The sequence below is a fragment of the Phascolarctos cinereus genome, unplaced genomic scaffold (assembly GCF_003287225.1).
Source record: "Phascolarctos cinereus isolate Bilbo 61053 unplaced genomic scaffold, phaCin_HiC Scaffold_5;HRSCAF=322, whole genome shotgun sequence".
NCBI lineage: Eukaryota > Metazoa > Chordata > Mammalia > Diprotodontia > Phascolarctidae > Phascolarctos > Phascolarctos cinereus.
Genome location: NW_027555958.1, coordinates 327,847,547 through 327,866,729, shown reverse-complemented (window position 1 = coordinate 327,866,729; position 19,183 = coordinate 327,847,547). Strand labels below are relative to the sequence as shown.

At 36.1% G+C, this 19,183-nt stretch overlaps 1 pseudogene; it reads right to left on the bottom strand.

Moving 5' to 3' along the window:
- Window positions 1-8,458: 8,458 nt before the first annotated feature.
- On the bottom strand, window positions 8,459-9,646 carry LOC110201842 (olfactory receptor 10J1-like; annotated as a pseudogene).
- Window positions 9,647-19,183: the final 9,537 nt, after the last annotated feature.

The following is a 19,183-nucleotide window of genomic DNA, read 5'->3' as shown; positions in this document are numbered from 1 at the left end:
CCTACATATCCAGTTAGTCACCAATCTAGAGAATTCTGCCTCTAAAATGTATCTTTCCTGTGTTCCCTTCTCCATAGTTACATGATTTCTACCCTAGTAGCCATTACCTCTTGTCTAGTTTATCGTAAAAAAAAAAATCCTAATTGTGCTGCCTGGTTCTGTTTTCTCCCCCCTCCAATCTATCCTCCTCACACTGCCAAATTTGTGTTTCTAATGTAATGCTTGCTGGTACCATGTAACCTTCTTGTTCAAGCAGCTATGGTGTCTCCCCCTTCCCTTGAAGATAAAATACAAGATCCTTTGTTTGAAATTTATATCCTTGCACAATCTGTGATTCTAGTCTTATTATAGCCTTATTATTCATAATAGCCTTATTAACCATCTTCTTCCTGCAATCTATGTTCTAGCAAACTTATGTATTTGCTATCCCCAATATACTACATTCCATCTCTCACTAATTTGTCTTTGGACAGGCTGTGCCCTATGACTGGAATGAATTCTTTAATCTCTAGCTCATAAAATCCCTAGCTTTCTTCAAAGTTCAACTCAAGTGCTACCTCCTCCTGGAAGCCCCCTAATTGTTGATGGTCTTATGAGAACACAAGATTTGTAGAGGGACAGACTATCCTGCCAGCTCTGCCAATTGTAAAGCCAAATGTAAGAGGGCTGATCTCTTCTACACTTATATGCCAATTGTAGGGATGCAGACCCTCTGAGACAATCCTGAAATACCAAAGAAAGAGGGGCCCCTGTCAGCTTGGTTATTAATAAATTTTATTAGGGTTAATTGGATTGTTCAGGGAAGTTTGCTCATGAGAACCAGTCCTTGGTGGCAGAAAGAGAGAATGATTTAATGGATTCTTGCACCAACCCCTGGACAGGTCAGATATTATATAGAAACAGAACAAAGAAGACATAATGCCAGAGATAGACCAAAGTCACATGACAGTGTTCCCATGAGATAGTTGGAGCTTCTTTTGCTGTTTATACTTACTCAAGGTAGTTTATGTTCTTTGTGAGACTCAAGGTCACATTTCTAGGCTCTGGCTATCACTATACAGTTTCCCTCCCTTGTTTATCAATTTTTTTTAATCTTTTAAATACACAGGAGAATCTGTGATCTCATCAATTATTGATTCTTACTAGTAATATAGATCATAACCCATCCGTGCCTACCCATGCAGTGTTACTCTCATTCATCTCTTCCCCAAAGTTTTCCATAGGGGTCTATCCAACATGTGAGAAGTTTTCCTAGCTTTCTCCTGACATTATAGAGTGCTAGTGGAAAACTTTGGTTGTACACCTGACATTCTTGCCCTTACCATATAAGCAACCTGTGTTCCATTTTTATCATATAATTCCTTAATGACATTCTTCACCCCTTTTCTTCCCTGGAGTTTCTCATTGATCATATGTTTTGAGATGCTCATACACAGCACATACACCATGCGCTTTCCATTTCTCTTTATGTAATGTGCATTTTTAGTACTGCAGAGGTAGAAGTGTTCCAGATCTCAGTGATGTATAAAAAGATGGCTAAAATGTCTATATGAAAAGATGAATTTTCTCTGTTGTGGGAAGTTTGGGGTCAGTAAGAGTGATTTTCAGTTTTCCAAAGTCAATCTAGCCTGCTTTTCTCATTTTTAATTCTGGGCCCAGTTAGTTTTCCATCAGTATTGTCTATGCAGAAATACATGCTCTGGAGAAAATCTATAGTGCCCAAAAATATATATATAAGTTTAAAGACGGGTAATAGACATCCTTCATTCATTTGGTCTATTCTGTTTGGATGGATAGTACAAGGAGCTATTCAATGCCTTGGAATTTGATGGAGCCAATATAACATTACATGTTAAAAAAAAGAAAAAAGAAAGAAAAAGAGCATCTGAAAGACTTCAGTATTTGCAGGAAATTTTCATTCTACCTGGATTTGGTACTAGATTTTCCCTATTGTAGTATTAAATATTTTTTGAGACCATATCTCTGTTTTATGTTCAATCTAATATTTATCATCAAAAGGTCATTGAATAATATTGTTTTTGTGGCTACATTTTCCAAGGATTTCTGGAGATATTGATATATATTGTAAAAGAGCCTTGACATTCACGTTTTGTTCTATTTTATCTAGTTGGTACATATTTTCCATGATCAATAAACAATAATCAGAACAGAATCAATAGAATTCTCCATTTCTCTTAGTTAATTGTGAGAATATAAAGATGCTGAATAACACTGCTGAATAACATTTTGAAAACTTCCTTGCTCCCTACTAATAATACCTTTATTGAAGAGTTGCTCAATTTGTGTATTAATGGCATTCATTAAGATTTTGTATACATGAGAAAGTAGGCATATATATGTGGTTGTTAATATTCTCTAGATGACCAATTTTTTTGGTATCAATAAGGTCTGAAGTTTTCCCCCAATATTCTTTTTGTCTTCTTCTCCTTTAAATATCTTTGTAAGAGGTCCCTCAATGTCCTCAAAATTGCTGTGTCTCCAACATGGATCTTTCCTGTATGTACTTGATCTAATCTGGACACCTTCCCCATATTCTCTCCAGTGCTATTTTTTACTTCTGAAAACACTGCAAAAGCTGTCATGTTAGGGACCAAATGTAGTAATTCTACCCTCTTTAACAGAGAAAACAGTTTGTTGCATCATTTTCACAAAACATATCCATTTACTTTCTATAATGGGAGAACTGGCCAATGAGTGCTCAGTCTTAACACATGCTATTTAGCGCATACAAAATGTCTTCTTTCTTCTGTTAATTCAGTGCATGGAGTTTTAGAAGCTGATTCTGGACATGATGACTCAGTGATGACAAAGTCTTTTGGTGTTTGAGGAGCTAGAAGGACTGATGACTTAGTAGAGAATGAGCCATAATTGAGTGTGCATATAGAAGATTTAAGTGGATGATCTCTGTATCTTCCATAGTAGTTTTCAAGAGAGGAGGACTTCTGTTAGTTTTAAAGTGGACAGAGGGGCAATGCCTGCCTAATTTCCCCACCAGGTCACTATATGTCCCTGAGTGTATGTTGTTTCCTTTGTTTTTATTCCTTCTTGATCACAGGGAATGAGCGTGCATAGATGGAATGAACCAGACTGCTTTGAAAGGTCAGAAGAGCCATCAGAGGTCTTCTCAACAACCAGATCCTAGGGCAGCACTAGCTGAGTCCAGTGAAAAGCCAGCCCTATAGGGAAAGGAGTCAATTTCTCCAATGCCAAATCTATGCCTGCAAGCAAGCTGGGTAGAGACTCTATGAAAAGATAAAAAGACTCCTAGGATAAGGATGTGTGGGATATTCCTCTAACCCACAGGTTTCCTTAGATGTGTGCCTTATAAATCTGTACCTTTGTACTTTAAGTTTTTGCTTGCTATCCCCAGAGACCAAATATGTGCAGAGAGGAGAGGGCATCTGCTGGTTTGAGATAGTTGCTTTATAATCACTAGTCTTCCTATACCTTCTTAGTGATTATCTCTTTGTAAAAATTAATTATTGTCAATTGGTTTATTAATATTGGGGAGTGCAGGAGAACACTTTGGAAGTATGCTGAAATGGCAACCAAACTGTGTATACCCTTTTGTCCAGCAATACCACTATTATGTCTGTAGCCCAAAAAGGCCATAAAAAGGGAGAAGGACCTCCACGTGCAAAAATATTTACAGCAGTTCTTTTTGTGATGGCAAAATATTGAAAATTGAAAGGATACCCATCAATTGGGGAATGGCTGAACAACTTGTAGCACATGAATGTAATGTAATACTATTGAAATGATAAACAGGCAGATTTCAGAAAAGCCTGGAAATACTTGTACAAACTGATGCAAAGTGAAATGAGCAGAACCAGGAAAACATTGTACACAGTATCAGCAACATTGTGTGATGATCAACTATGAATGACTTGGCTGTTCTCAGAAACATAATGATCCAAGACAAGTACAAAGGACTCACTAAGGAAGATACAATCCATATCCAGATAAAGAACTGTTGGGCTCTGAATGCATATCAAAGCATATTTTTTTTCTTTTTATCTTTTTTTTTTTGACTGGGCAATGGGGTTAAGTGATTTGCCCGGGGTCACACAGCTAGTAAGTGTTATGTGCCTGAGGCTGGATTTGAACTCAGGTCCTCCTGAATCCAGGGCTGGTGCTCTATCCACTGCGCCACCTAGCTGCCACAAAAGCATATTTTTTTCACTTACTTTCTATTTTTTTGTGTGTTTTTTTCCCTTTTGATCTGTTTCTTCTTTCATTACTGTGACTAATATGGAAATAGGTTTTACATAATTGCATGTATATAACCTATATCGAATTGCCTACCGTTTTCAGAAGAGGGGAGAGGAGGAAGGAAGGGAGGGAGAAAAAATTTGCAACTCAAAATCTTGCCAAAATTAATGCTAAAATTTTTCTTGACATATAATTAGAGAAAAAATTAAATACTATTAAAAAGAAAAATATTTGGGGGAGTGCACTGGATGGGGGCTCATGAGCCACAGTGTTAACCCATATACCTCAGAGTTACCCAATGATGGAACACTGAGGGGAGAAGTAGTTATTGATCTCTGGGAACTTATGTAACCTAGTTCCAGTTAAGAGTGAGACCAGAGGGGCTACAATTTAATTTGTAATTTTCTCTGTTTTTATCCTTGAATGCCTTTAGAATGACTGCTTAATTGACGATCTTGCCAGTGTTTAGACAGATCTTGCCCACTACAGCTTCTTTCTGTTTTGTGAGATGATACTACTCATCATTGTCCATTCTCTTTCAATAGATTTTTACAGGCAAATTTATGTCCTAAACTTCTTTTGCCAATAGCAGCCATCTCTCTCTGTTTGACAAGTGAACCAAATGTTTCCATATTAAGACATTTCTTGGGCTCTTTTGGCTTCCTTGTTGTAATAACTAATAGACCTTTGTTTAATTACTGGATGAAATTATTATAATTGTTCCCTGTGACATTTTTGTTGTTTATTTCCCAATTTTAAATTTTCAACAGCTTATTTAAAATGATTCAAGATATCTTAATTGTACTCCATATTTTTGTCATTACTACTCTTTTTTCTTATTTAGTATAAATTATGATCTTAGCTGTGATGAATCTTACTATGTGTTGACTCAGGAACAACTCCCACATCTTTAATATGTCTTCTCCTGTCTGTCAAAATGTAATCAATTTCATACTTTAGTCAAGCACCTACCAGGACTTTTTTTAAAAATAGTGTTCATGATTTAGAAGTATGAGGCTTCTATATAATCTACAAGTCTTTGGACTGTCTCATTTCTTTCTCTTGAACCATACTTTCTGTTATATTTTTCCAATCCTCACTTTTTCCCACACTTGTCTTGATGTCACCAAGTATCAGAGTGTATTTTCATTTGATTTAGAGAGTCTTATTAAGTCCTTCACAAAATTTCTCTACCATTTTTGTCTTTGGTAAATGTTGGTGCATAAGCTGCAACTGTTTTCATGGTGGTCTTTTAAAAATATTTATGTATTATTTTACTTTTTCTTAATTGAATATTAAACAATTTTAATGTTCATTTTTTTAAAAAAAATTTGAGTTCTAAATTCTCTCCTTTCTCTCCCTCTCTTATTAATAAGGCAAGTAATTTGATATAGGTTATACCTGTGTAGTCACTCAAAACTTATTTCCATATTAGTCATCTTGTGAAAGAACACATAGACCTTCGACACCCCCCCCAAAAAAAAACCCAAGAAAAATAAAGTTTAAAAATACTACGCTTTGATTTGCATTCAGACTCCATCAATTCTTTCTTTGGGGATGGATAGCATTTTTTAGCTTAAGTTATTCAGAGTTGTCTTGGATCATTGTATTGCTGAAAATAGCTAAATCATTCACAGTTGATCATTGTACAATATTGTCATTACCATGTACAATGTTCTCCTGGTTTTGCTCATTTCACTTTCCATCAGTATGTGCAAGTCTTTTCAGATTTTTTCTGAGAGCATCATATTTATCATTTTTATGGCACAGTAGTATTCCATCTCAATCATGTGCCACAACTTGTTCAGCCATTCCTCAGTTGATGAGCATCTTCTCAATTTCCAATTCTTTGCCACCAGAAAAGAGATGCTATAAATGTTTTTTACATATAGGTTCTTTTTCCTTTTTTTGTTTCTTTGGGATATAGACCTGATAGTGGTATTGTTGGGTCAAAGGACATGCATGGTGTTACAGCCTTTTGGGCATCGTTCCAAGTTGCTCTACAGAATAGTTGAACCAGTTCAAACCTCATGGTGGTCTTTTTGTAAGTACTTATTATTAATACAGAAATACACGATGACCAGATATTTATATTTTTAGCCAAAATGTCAAGATTGATATAATTCAGACTCTCTAGCATTTTGTCCACTACATTATTCACTGGATAGGGATTTAATATATAGAAAACCAAGTCAAATTGAAGTCTGTTGCCAGTTTAAAAATGTTGTAGTTCTCAACATTCTTTTCCCTTTACCCCACCACTCTGTTACCATCACTGCCGAAGTAAAAGGAGGCTGAACAGGACTGAGAGCTATTCAAAATTTTTATTTGTTTCACAGGTTGCTACAGTCAATGAAGTTTCATCACTATGCGGCCACCCTACTTGTGATGTGCCTTTTTTCTTAGCTAGACTGGTGGCCAAACTGGAAAATTTTCCAACCTAGTTTCTTCCAATGCAACTTCTGGGAGGGCCTTTCCTTGTCGCCTCTTCTTCATAGAATGATGAAAAATGACAGCCTACTAACTTTTTTCTAATTCTTGCTCTTTTTGTTGTTGTTTTGTTTTGGACTAGAGCTGTCATTTCTTTGGTTTAGAGAACTCTGCATCAGAAAACTTCTTTTACCAATGTAGAGTCCCACTTGCTCTGACTTATGGTCTTACATAGGCATGAAACTTAAATGCATGGTGTCCCAAGAAGTTGAGGGATTTCCCAAAGGTCAAACAACCAATGTATGTCAGAGATGTAACGGGTGCTTAGGCCTTCTCTTTGCTAAAGTTACGCCAACTCTCACAAAAAGTTTCCCATTCAAAGTAAGAATAAACACAGAAAAGTGTAGTGTTTTTCCTTCTCTGTCTGTGTCTCTCTCCCTCTTTCACTCTCCTACTTCCCTCTCCCTCTTTTCTTCTTCTTCTCCTTCCTTCTCTCTTCCTTTCTTTCTTTCCCTCTCCCTCTCCTTCTTTCCTTCCCACTCCCTCCTCCTTCCATTAGTTGACCTCCAGGTCTAAAAACATGTTTTTAAAGAAGAGAAAATAATTCTACCAGTCTTACAAACTGACTTATTCTAAGCCTTTTATCTTTCAGACCTGGAGGTATGTATATATGTGTATATGTGTGTATGCATGTGTGCATATGTGTGTGTGCATGTATTTCACAATGTCATGAGAAGCTAGTTTTCTCAATTCAAACATACATCTTATTTTTTAATTTTTAATTAATTTATTTATTTTTAGGCGATTGGGATTAAGTGACTTGCCCAGGGTCATATAGCTAGTAAGTATCAAGTGTTTGGTCTGAGGCCAGATTTGAACTCAGGTCGTCCTGACTTCAGGGTTCATGCTGTATCCACCGTACCACCTAGCTGCCCCAAATTTTTTATTTTTTTACAAATCACTGAGCAAGCTGCCAAGGAAGGATCAAAGTTAAATAAGTTTAAAATTAAGTTTAGGACATTATCCCTTCCTCAAGGAAATATCAGTCTAGTAACTTCTAACCTTAACAATTCCCTCATAGGTATCAAATCTTATGTTAGGCTTTCTAGATTATGTCTTACTCATCACCATGTTGCTGTATCTTTTATTTTTTCTGTATTAAGGTTCTTCCATCTCCTCCTCTCACCTTTCTGAGCATAGATATGCTGACTACTTATCTGGTTGCTTGTATTAAGTTTATGATAATCAATCCACCAAATAAGCATGCTCTCAGCCTCACAGTTTATAGGAAGTGACTGAATAAGCCTTGAACAGTCATATGACATAAACAACAAGCTCCATGGGACACAAAATATCAGACCAAAGATTCAGGAGTGTGTTGACTCTTTAATATCAAGCTCATAAAAAAGCCTTAGTTCATTCTCCCTGGATAAAAATATTATATAATGCATGTAAATATTGTTGTTGTTATTACTGTAATTATTGATAATAATAAGAAATCAATTATGTCACTTTAATGTTTACAAAATGTTTTCAACATAACAACCCTATAAGGTAAATAATGTAAGTATTATTACTCCATTTTATTGATTAGGGAATTGATGTTTAGATGCTAAATGACTTGTCCATAATCACAGAGCAAGTAAATATTTAATCCAAGATTCAGACTCACGTTGTCTGACTCCTAGTCCTCTGTTCTTTCTACTACAACTTTTCAGAGTCATTATTCTCAGATAGTAGCCATTATTGGCCTTGCCCCACTATTCACATGGCTTAAGTTCATGCGGTGCTGCAGCGGGCCAGTCAGAAAAGATATTCTCTAGCTTGTAGCAAGTAGACTGTCTTTTAACCCTGTTCCAAACTCAAAGAGATCTTAGGGATTTCTTTCCCACAGCCTGATCCTGGGAATCTTTGTCCTCCTTATTCCTCAGAGTGTATACAATAGGGTTCTGTAGTGGAGTGAAAAGTCACTGAGATCAGCTGATACTGGTCCCTGCTGTTTTCTGACTAGGGTTTGAGGTAGGCAATGGAAGCACATCCATAATGAATAATGACCACAGTGATATGAGAAGCACATGTAGCAAAGGCCTTCGGCCGCCCTTCAACAGATGCAATCTTTAGGATGGTGGAGATGATGAAAACATAAGAGAAGACCAAACCCATGGGCACCACAGTCACTAGTGAACTAATGATAAAATTGATGATATCATGGATAGAGGCATCAACACTGGAAAGTTTCATTACTGGGAGAATATCACAGAAATAATGGGGTATTTTTGCTTCATAGAAGGGCAGCCTGAACACAGATGCAATCTGAACTGTTGCAACAGTGAACCAATGCTACATGTACCACATATCAGCTTGGTACACATTTTCTTGTCCATGGTTACCGCAGGGAGTTGCAAATGGCCACATAACAGTCATATCCCATTACTGTGAGCAAGAAACTGTTGTTGATAGCTGAAGTGATAAAGAAAAGCATCTGAGTAGCACAACCTGCTAAAGAGATGGTCTGGTTCAGACCAGTGAGACTGGCCAGCATTTCTGGGACAATTACCAATGTATACAAGGTCCCAGAAGTGGACAGCATACTTAGGAAGAAGTATACTGGAGCATGGAGGTGACGGTCCATGCTGATGATGGTCACAAGATTGCCTGCAAGGGTTAAGATGTACAGAGCAAGGAACACCAGGAAAAACATAATTTGGTGTTCCTGAAAGCTAGAGAACCCTTGAAAAATAAACTCACTCACCTCTGAATAGTTTTCTCTCTTCATTGGGCCTGAAGAATAAGAAATATAGATTTAGTCAGTCAGTTATGTAATAAAAAGATCACCCATTATGCAGAGAACTTTGTACTAAGTGAAATAGAGAGAGTCCCAAGCTGCTCCTTGTATAATTGGGGAAACAGAACACCTATGTCAAAACGTTAACAGCATAACCAGGAAGAAATTTATAGTTATATGGAATTTTGTAAAATTGTGCTGGGGAATGAATATAGTAATGAGAACTGTAAGTGAACCTTATTTGGAACTGTACTCTCAGGAGAAAGGAGGTGCATTAGGAAATGTATCCTGCAAAGAAAGGATAACCAACATACAGTGCGTTTTTGTCTTAAAAATGGAAGGATAAGACGGTGAATAGTAAAGTTTGCCAAATTTTTCTTGGTCCCACCTGTTCCTCATCATGGTTATAGATGCAACCATAGCTTGGATTTTTCCTTGGAAAAAGCACTTTTGCCAGTCTCTACTTTTGTTTCTTCCATTGCCTTTTTTTTTTTTCAAATTCGGAAGGTATCATTTTAGAGTCAGAAATGGCAAAAGAAGTTATGTAGTCCAATGCCTTCTTTTTCAAATGATAAAACAAAGGTTCAGAAAGGTAGGGTGACTTTCTAAAGGTTACATACATGCTTAACAAGCTGCCTTCATCTCTCATTATAATTCAGACTTTACTCTCTGCTTGAGTCACACAAAACTTCCCATCATTCTCTGCTCAACTTTCATCCACTCCTTCCATGGAGCAATACATCACCTAGTTCATTCCCTACCCTTAGACTACCAGATAGCAATCTTTTAACCAAGTCGTGGCCCACTCTTCTTTTAAAAGTGGCCTTAGCTCTCTACTTCTTCAGACTAATCCTGCTCATCATTTCAATTCTCCAACCTATACAAAATATTTATACAGTGAGTTAATATGGTACTTGGAAAGGGTCCCTGCTCTGGCATCAAAATGATACATGTTCGAATCCTGCCCTTGACTCGTACTACCCATAGGATGTTGGGCAAATCACCCTGGTTCCCTGGTCCTCAGTTTCATCATCTGTAAAATGAGGGCATTGGGTTAAAAAACCTCTGGCCTTCTTTCCATTTTAAATCTTTGGTTCTATGATAACTTGCTGTGATAGGCTGTAATGGCTTCTCTCTTTTTTTTTCAGGTTTATGTGGATGGTATCTTAATGTATATAATTATAGATCTCTCATCTCTCTTATTAAATGATAATCTTTCTGCAGGACTAATGCTCTCACAACATTAATAAAAAGCTCTAGAAGAAAAGCAACTTCAGAGGCATTATTTTTCATATCCTTTGCTCCCTTCCACCTTAGAAAGGAAATAAAATTCAGAAAATATGGAAGCTGGTCAACCGGAGCAGAGCTCTGGCTTTAGGAGAGAGTCCATTGAGGCAGAGCCCATGAGGGCTTTTCCCCAATCACAGGCACCTCACCCTATGAAAAGCAGGAAAGGATGATAGTAGGTTAAAAAGGAAAGAGTAATAGATGTCGAATTAAGAGATGTGGGTTTATATCCCACCTCTGAAATTTACTACCTGATCATGGGAAAGCAATTCAAGTTCTTTGGGCATCTGTTCTCTCATTTGCAACACAAGTGATATTATTTGCCCTACCAACTTAAAAAAAATGTGGCTAAAAAGATGCATAGTAAACCTTAGAGAGTTCCAGAAATGAGAGCTGTTTTGAAGGGTTAAAATATAGCAAAACAAACAAACAAAGTCTTAATCTGACATTTTGCTGAGAATATTGGCATATCACATCTGCAAATGAATCTCGACAATGGATTTTCTGTCAGAAGAAGCATTAGGCAAGGTTGAAAGACTAAGGAGGAAAGGACAAATGAATAGAGTTATTTTAGCAATAACAACCTGTTGTTTTGTTTTTCAGTCCAACTCTTTGTGATCCCTATGGACTGCCCATGGAGTTTTCTTGGCAAAGATACTGCAGTGGTTTGTTATTTTCTTCTCCAATGAATTAAGGCAAACAGAGATTAAATGACTTGCCCAGAGTCACACAATTACTAAGTTTCTAAGGTTGGATTTGAACTCAGATCTTCCTGACTTCAGGCCCAGAACTTTCTCTATCCACTTAACGATCTAGCTGCTCTTAACACCTGTAGCACCCTGCACATGTTGCATAATTATTCTAATTCCAGACATTCCCATTCCTAGAATGGGAATGTTCTCAGGGCCTGAACCCTGATCCTTGTGAGAAGTCTTATATACCAACATCAAAAGGGGGTTCATATGGCCATTTACCTCTGCCATCTAGGCACTGCAATTATTTGAACACCTGTACCTTACCAGGAATTCCAGGCTTTATATCATCACATAATAATTAATTGTTGTTGACTGACTTACTGGCTTACTGTGTGCCAGACACTGTGCTACAAACTCAGTACAAAAATCCCCAAATGAAGTAGTCCTTCCCCTCAAGGAGCTTACATATAATCAGGAGAGACAACTACCCATATAAATCTAATATTGAAGAGTTGTTGCTGGCCTCACAGGCAATGGGATATTATGCTGCTCCCTTTTCTCCTAAACAGATTGTCTACTCTGGGCTTGGGCATATAGTTGGACATAGACAAACCTGGCCTTTAATGAGAAGGATTTTGTTTCTTTTAAAGAAACTAGCACCCACTTTTCCTCATAGATAAGACCCTAGATTATTGAAATGGGCCACTCTTTTCTCTAAAATAGACCTCTGTGGAATGTGTAATCTGCTCTGTTTTTTGGGGGAAAGGCATTGCTCAAATAAAACTAGTTTTTCCCCAAAATATCTTATCCCTTCTCCAAAATTTCTAATTTTGGGGGGCCTTCTATCATCCTTTCAGTCAGCCAGGTTCACAATCTGAGAGTCATCTTCAAGTCTTCATTTTTTCTCATCTCCCCATTTCTAATAAGTTGCCAAGTCTTATTGATCCTACCTCCACAACTTCTCTTACATTCATCCCTTCATGATTATTCTTATAGTCTCTATCCTAGTTCAGGTTCTCATCACTTCTCACTTAAATTATTGCAATAATCTCTTAATTTATCTCTCTGCTTCCCACTGTTCCATCTCCATTCCATCTTCCACACACCTGCCACATTGATATTATTAAAACACAAGTCTGATAATATCACTTCTGTAGTTGATAAATTCCAGTGTCTTCCTATTACAGCTAGGGTCAAGCACTCTGCTTGGTATTTAACAGACTTTTTCCCTTTAAGTTTATAGGCTATGGTACATTACCATTTTCACATACTCTATGTTCTAGTCAAATTGTCCTACTTGCCTTTAATCTACTCAAAAGGTATCGAAACCCATACTCACTTAGTACATGCAATTCTGACCCATCTTTGGGAATATTGCTTTTACCTGATTAGAAAAATATCAGTTCATCAGAGAGGAAATTGAATTTCTCTTGGGTTAGCAGAAAGTCAGATTAAATTCCTTTAAAGTGGAAATAGTCCTATTAGAGTTGAGGTGAGGCTCCCAATATGATAAACAGCCTGCAATGATTTCTGAGGCTTATGAACCTACCTGAAGAGGTTCATCAAAAATTACCAGGCCCTGAAAGTCCAGTTGACAGATTTGTTAAAGGCCTCTGTAGCATTCTGCTAGCCAGCTACTGCTTACTTGGCACAACAGGAACTAGAGAAGAGGGTTACAAGCAAATCCCTCACAGCACATTTAACTATGGGTAGCACTGCCTGATTTTTTTTCTAAATAAAAAAAAAGGATTGGCCCGGAGAGTCCCTGTAATTTACCCTGCTTCCTCTCTGTCCCCAGTGCTAAACATAGTGCCTGACACATGATATATACTTAATTCCTGTTGATTACCAATGGCTTACTATATACCAGATATTGTGCAACAAACTGGGTACACAAAAAAACAAAATTCCCTTCCCTTCAAAGAGTTTACAATATTTCAGGAGAGACAATAACTATCCACATAAATCTAACAATGAAGAGTTGCTGCTGGCCCCATAAGGGGTGGGGTATATATAACTCCCCTTTCCCGTAGAGATACCCTCTGCTCTGGGCCCACACATACAGTTGTATGTGGGTGAGCTTGGCCTCTAATGACAGAGATGTAGCCCCTTTTTTCTCATGCTCTTTGGTTCATTGATCCAACTCTGTGGCATCCTAGGGACAAATTTACTTATCCATTAGGTAACTGCTAATGTTCATAGTTTCCTCAAAAAGAGGAAGTTAAAAAGATTTTCAACATACAATATGAATCAAGAATAGGATAGGCAATTTAGTTCTGCTCACAAAAGAAATATTGAACATAAAACACAGTGAGAATCTGGTGTCTTGTTATTGATAGAGACCTCTGACTACCTCTTGCAGTAACTAATTTACTGCATGTGCAATAGGATTGTTAGTTTACTGTACATACAGCAAGGTTGTAGGCAAAGGCAGGTGAGATATGGTACAAGCAGTCTCTTTTCATTTGCCATGTTTTCTCTTCTGATCCCCAGGATGTTGTTGACCTTGAACTGTTAAATTCAAGTTTCTGATGTTTAAATTTGGTAGTAACTAGTAATTTGGGTTTTATTCTGATAGAAAGATCCACAGGCTAGCCTATCAAGACCTTGGGCTCACTATTTGAGGGAATGATAACTTCTAGTGGTCAAGGCAAACTTTGACACATAACACAGCTCAATCTGGGACACCTATTAACAAAATTGACTATTTTGTCAATATAGACAATATATTGACTATATATTAGGCCTGGACAGCATCTTTCTGGAGATTATCAAGGAAAATTTCCCTGAGGCACTGAACCAGAGGGTAAAATAGTCATCAAAAGAATACACTCACCACCTCTTGAAAGAATTGTTATAGCCAAATTCCAAAATTATCAGGTCAAGGAGAAAATCCTGCAAGCAGCCAAAAAAGAAAAAACCCCAACAATTCAAACATTGTGGAACTATAGTCAGAATTATGCAGGACCTTGCAGCTTCTACATTAAAAATCAGAGGGCTTGGAATATGATATTCCATAAGGCAAAGGAGCTTGGATTACAACCAAGGATTAACTACTCAGCAAAATTGAGCATTAAATGAAATAGGATACTTCCAGACTTTCCTGATGAAAGACTAAAGCTCAGTGGAAAATTTGATCTTCAAATACAAGACTTGAGAAAGACATAAAAAGGAAATATAAAGGGAAAACAAACAAACAAACATGTTATTCAATGAGGGTAAACTGTTTACATCCCTACATGGGAAGATGATACTTATAACTCTTGAGAACTGTATCTTTATAGACAGAGGAGTTTAAGCTGACTTTGATGTGATGATAAAAAACCTAATAAAGTGGTGAAAAGGAACAATTATGAGAGAAGAGGAAAGGAAGAAACATAAAACATAAAAGGATAAATTACATCACATGAAGAGGCACAACATTACTGTAGAGGGAAAAAAGGGAAGGAGATGAGCATTGTTTGAACTTTACTCTCATCAGATGTGACTCAAGGAGGGAATAATATACTCAGTTAGGTATAGAAATTTAACTTGCCACATAGGCAGTAGGAGGGGAAGGGAGAAAGAAAAGGGAAAGAGGATAGAAGGGACAGAAGAAGCAGTAAAGGAAAAGGGAAAGAAAAGGGAGGAGGCTGATAGAAGTGAGAGCAGATTAAGGGAGGGTGTGGTCAAAAGTAAAATTCTAGTGAGGAGGGAAAGGGAGAAAGGAGAAAGAAAATCATAAATGGGAAAGGGGGATAGAATGGAGAGAAAGCTACAGATAGTAATAATAACTGTGAATGTGAATGGGATGAGCTCTCCCATAAAACAAAAATGGATAGCAGAATGGAAAAAAAAAACATAATCCTACAATATGTTACAAGAATCACATTTGAAACAGAGGGATACACTTAGAGTAAAGGTAAAAGGCTGGAGTAGAATATATTATGCTTCAGCTGAAGTAAAAAAAAAAGCAGGGATAGCAATCTTGATCTCAGACAAAGCAAAAGCAAAAATAGATCTTATTAAAAGAGATAAGGAAGGAAACTACATCCTGCTAAAAGGTATCATAAAAGGGGTAGCTAGGTGGTGCAGTGAATAGAGCACCAGTCCTGGAGTCAGGAGGACTTAAGTTCAAATCTGGCTTCAGACACTTGATACTTACTAGCTGTGTGACCCTGGGCAAGTCACTTAACCCCAACTGCCTAGCCAAAACATTGAAATAAAATAAAATAAAAAGCACCATAAACAAGAAAAAAGTTAAAGATGCAAATAGAATTTTAGAAAAGTTAGATATGGTAGACCTCTGGAGAAAATTGAATCGGGATAGAAAGGAATATACTTTTTTTTCTCAGCTATATATGGCACTTACACAAAAATTGACCATATACTAGGGCAAAAATAACCTCACAATCCATGCTGAAAGGCAGAAATATTAAATGCATCCTTTTCAGATCATGATGTAATAAAAATTATATGCAATAAAGGGCCATGGAAAGATAGATTAAAAATTAATTGGAAACTAATGAAAAGGGTCAAACAATATATCATCGAAACAATCGATAACTTCATTCAAGAGAATGACAATAATGAAACAACATACCAAAACTTATGGGATGCAATGAAATCAGTTCTTAGGGACTTTTTATATCTGTAAATGATAACATGAATAAAATGGAGAAAGAGGAAATCGAAGAATTAGGCATGAAACTAAAAAAACCTAGAAAAAGAACAGATTAAAAATCCCCAATTAAATACCAAATTAGAAATACTGAAAACCAAAGGAGAAATTAATAAAATTGAAATTAAGAAAACAATTGAACTAATAAATAAAACTAGGAGCTAGTTTTATGAAAAAAAGAAGCTAACAACAAAATGAACAAATTTGTAGGTAACTTAATTCAAAAAAAGAGAAAGAAGAAAACTAAATTACCAGCACAAAAATGAAAAGGGTAAGTTCACCACAAATGAGGAGGAAATTAAAACAATTACTAGGAAATATTTTATCCAAATCTATGTCAATAAATTTGACAATCTTAGTGAAATTGATGAATATTTACAAAAATATAAATTGCCCAGAATAACAGAAGAGGAAGTAAAATACTTAAATAACTCCATTTCAGAAAAAAAGAAATTGAACAAGTTATCAATGAACTCCCTAAGAAAAAATCTCCAGGGACAAATGGAATTACAAGCAAATTCTATCAAACATTTATAGAATGATTAATTCCAATATTATGTAGACTATTTGGGAAAATAGGTGAAGAAAAAGTCTTACCACATTCTTTTTATGATACAAATATACTGCTGATATCTAAACCAGGAAGAGTTAAAACAGGGGAAGAAAATTATGGACCAATTTCCCTAAAGAATATAGATGCAAAAATTTTAAATAAAATATTAGCAAATAGATTACAGCAGTTTATTATGATAATAATACACTATGACTGGGTAGGATTTATACCAGGAATGCAGGGCTGGTTCAATATTAGGAAAATTATCAGCATGATTGATCATATCAATAACAAAACTAACAGAAATCATGTGATTATTTCTATAGATGTAGAAAAAGCTTTTGAAAAACTACAACACCCTTTCCCACTAAAAACACTAGAGAACAAAGGAATAAATGGAGTCTTCCTCAAAATGATAAGAAGTATCTACCTAAAACCTTCAGCAAGCATCATATGTAATGAGGATAAGCTAATAGCATTTCCAACAGGATCAGGGGTGAAACAAGGATGTCCATTACTACCACTGTTCTTCAACATGGTACTAGAAAAGTTAGCTTTAGCAATAAGAGAAGAAAAAGAAATTGAAGGTATTAGAATAAGCAAAGAAGAAACAAAGCTACCACTCTTTGGAGATGATATGATGATATGTTTAGAGAATTCTAGAGAATCAGGTAAAAAAAAACTACTTGAAATAATAAACAACTTTAGCAAAGTTGCAGAATATAAAATAAACCCACATAAATCATTAGCATTTCTATATATTGCAAGCAAAGCCCAACAGCAGGAGATAGAAAGAGACATTCCTATTTAAAGTTTACTGTAGACATCATAAAATATTTACAAGTCTACCTCCCTAAACAAACCCAGGAACTATATGAACACAATTACAAAACACTTTTCAAAAAAAATAAAGTGAGATCTAAATAATTGGAAAAACATCAGTTGCTCATGGGTAGTCTGAGCTAATATAATAAAAATGGTAATTCTACCTAAATTAATTTACTTATTCAGTGCCATATTAATCAAATTACCAAAGCATTATTTCATAGAACTAGAAAAAATAATAACAAGATTCATTTGGATGAACAAAAGATCCAGAATGCCAAGAAAACTAATGAAAAGAAATGCTAAGGAAGGTGGCCTTAAATTGTATTATAAAGCAGCAATTATCAAAACTACTTGGTACTAGCTAAGAAATTGAGTAGTGGATCAGTAGAATAGGTTAGGTACAAGAGACAAAGTAGTCAATAATTATAGTAATCTACTGTTTGATAAACCCAAAGACCCAAGCTTTTGGGATATTTGAAAAACTGCTAGGGAAACTGGAAAAGAGTATGGCAGAAACTAGGCATAGACCAAAATCTTACCCCATACACCAATATAAAGTCAAAATGGGTACATGATTTAGATATAAAGGCAGATACTTCAAGAAAATTGGGAGAGCAAGAAATAATTTACCTAGCAGAATTATGGAAAACACAAGAATTTATGATCAAACAAGAGATAGAGAACATTATGAAATACAAAATGGATAATTTTGATTACGTTAAATTGAAAGGTTTTTCACAAACAAAGCCAATGCAACCAAGTTTAGGAAAGAATCAGAAAACTGGGAAAGATTTTTAACAACCAGTGTCTCTGATAAAGGCCTCATTATAAAAATATGTAGAGAACTAAGTCAAATTTATAAGAATACAAGTCATTCCCCAATTGATAAATGGTCAAAGGATATGAACAGACAGTTTTCAGACAAAGAAATCAAAGCTATCGATAGTTATATGAAAAAATGCTCTAAATTACTATTAATTAGAGAAATGCAAATCAAAACAACTTTGAGGTACCACATCACATATATGAGGTTGGCTAACATGACAAAAGAGGAAAATAATAAATGTTGGAGAAGATGTTGGAAAATTGGAACATTAATACATTGCTGGTGGAGTTATGAACTGATTCAATGATTCTGCAGAGCAATTTGGAACGATGCCCAAAGATAGGGGTAGGGAACCTATGGCCTTGAGGCCACATATCGCCCTCTAGATTTGAAGATCTAGATCTACAGTGATCACGTACGATGATATGAGCATCATTTGAGGATCAATTCATAACTCCACCAACACTGCTTTAGTTTCCCAGTTTGCCACAGCCCCTTCAACATCCAACATTTTGTTTTTCTTTTTTTTCTTTTAGGCAATGGGGTTAAGTGACTTGCCCAGAGTCACACAGCTAGTAAGTGTTATGTGTCTGAGGCAGGATTTGAACTCAGGTCCTCCTGAATCCAGGGCCAGTGCTCTATCCACTGCGCCACCTAGCTGACCCCCAACATTTTGTTTTTCTGTCATATTAGCCACTGGGATAGTTGTGAAGTCCCACCTCGGAGTTGTTTTATTTTCTTTTTCTCTGAATAATAGTGATTTAGAGCATTTTTTCATATGATTATGGATACCTTTGATTTCTTTGTCTGAAAACTACCTGTTCATATATCCTTTGACCTTTTATCAATTGTGTTTTTGTAAATTTTACTCTGTTCTGTATATATT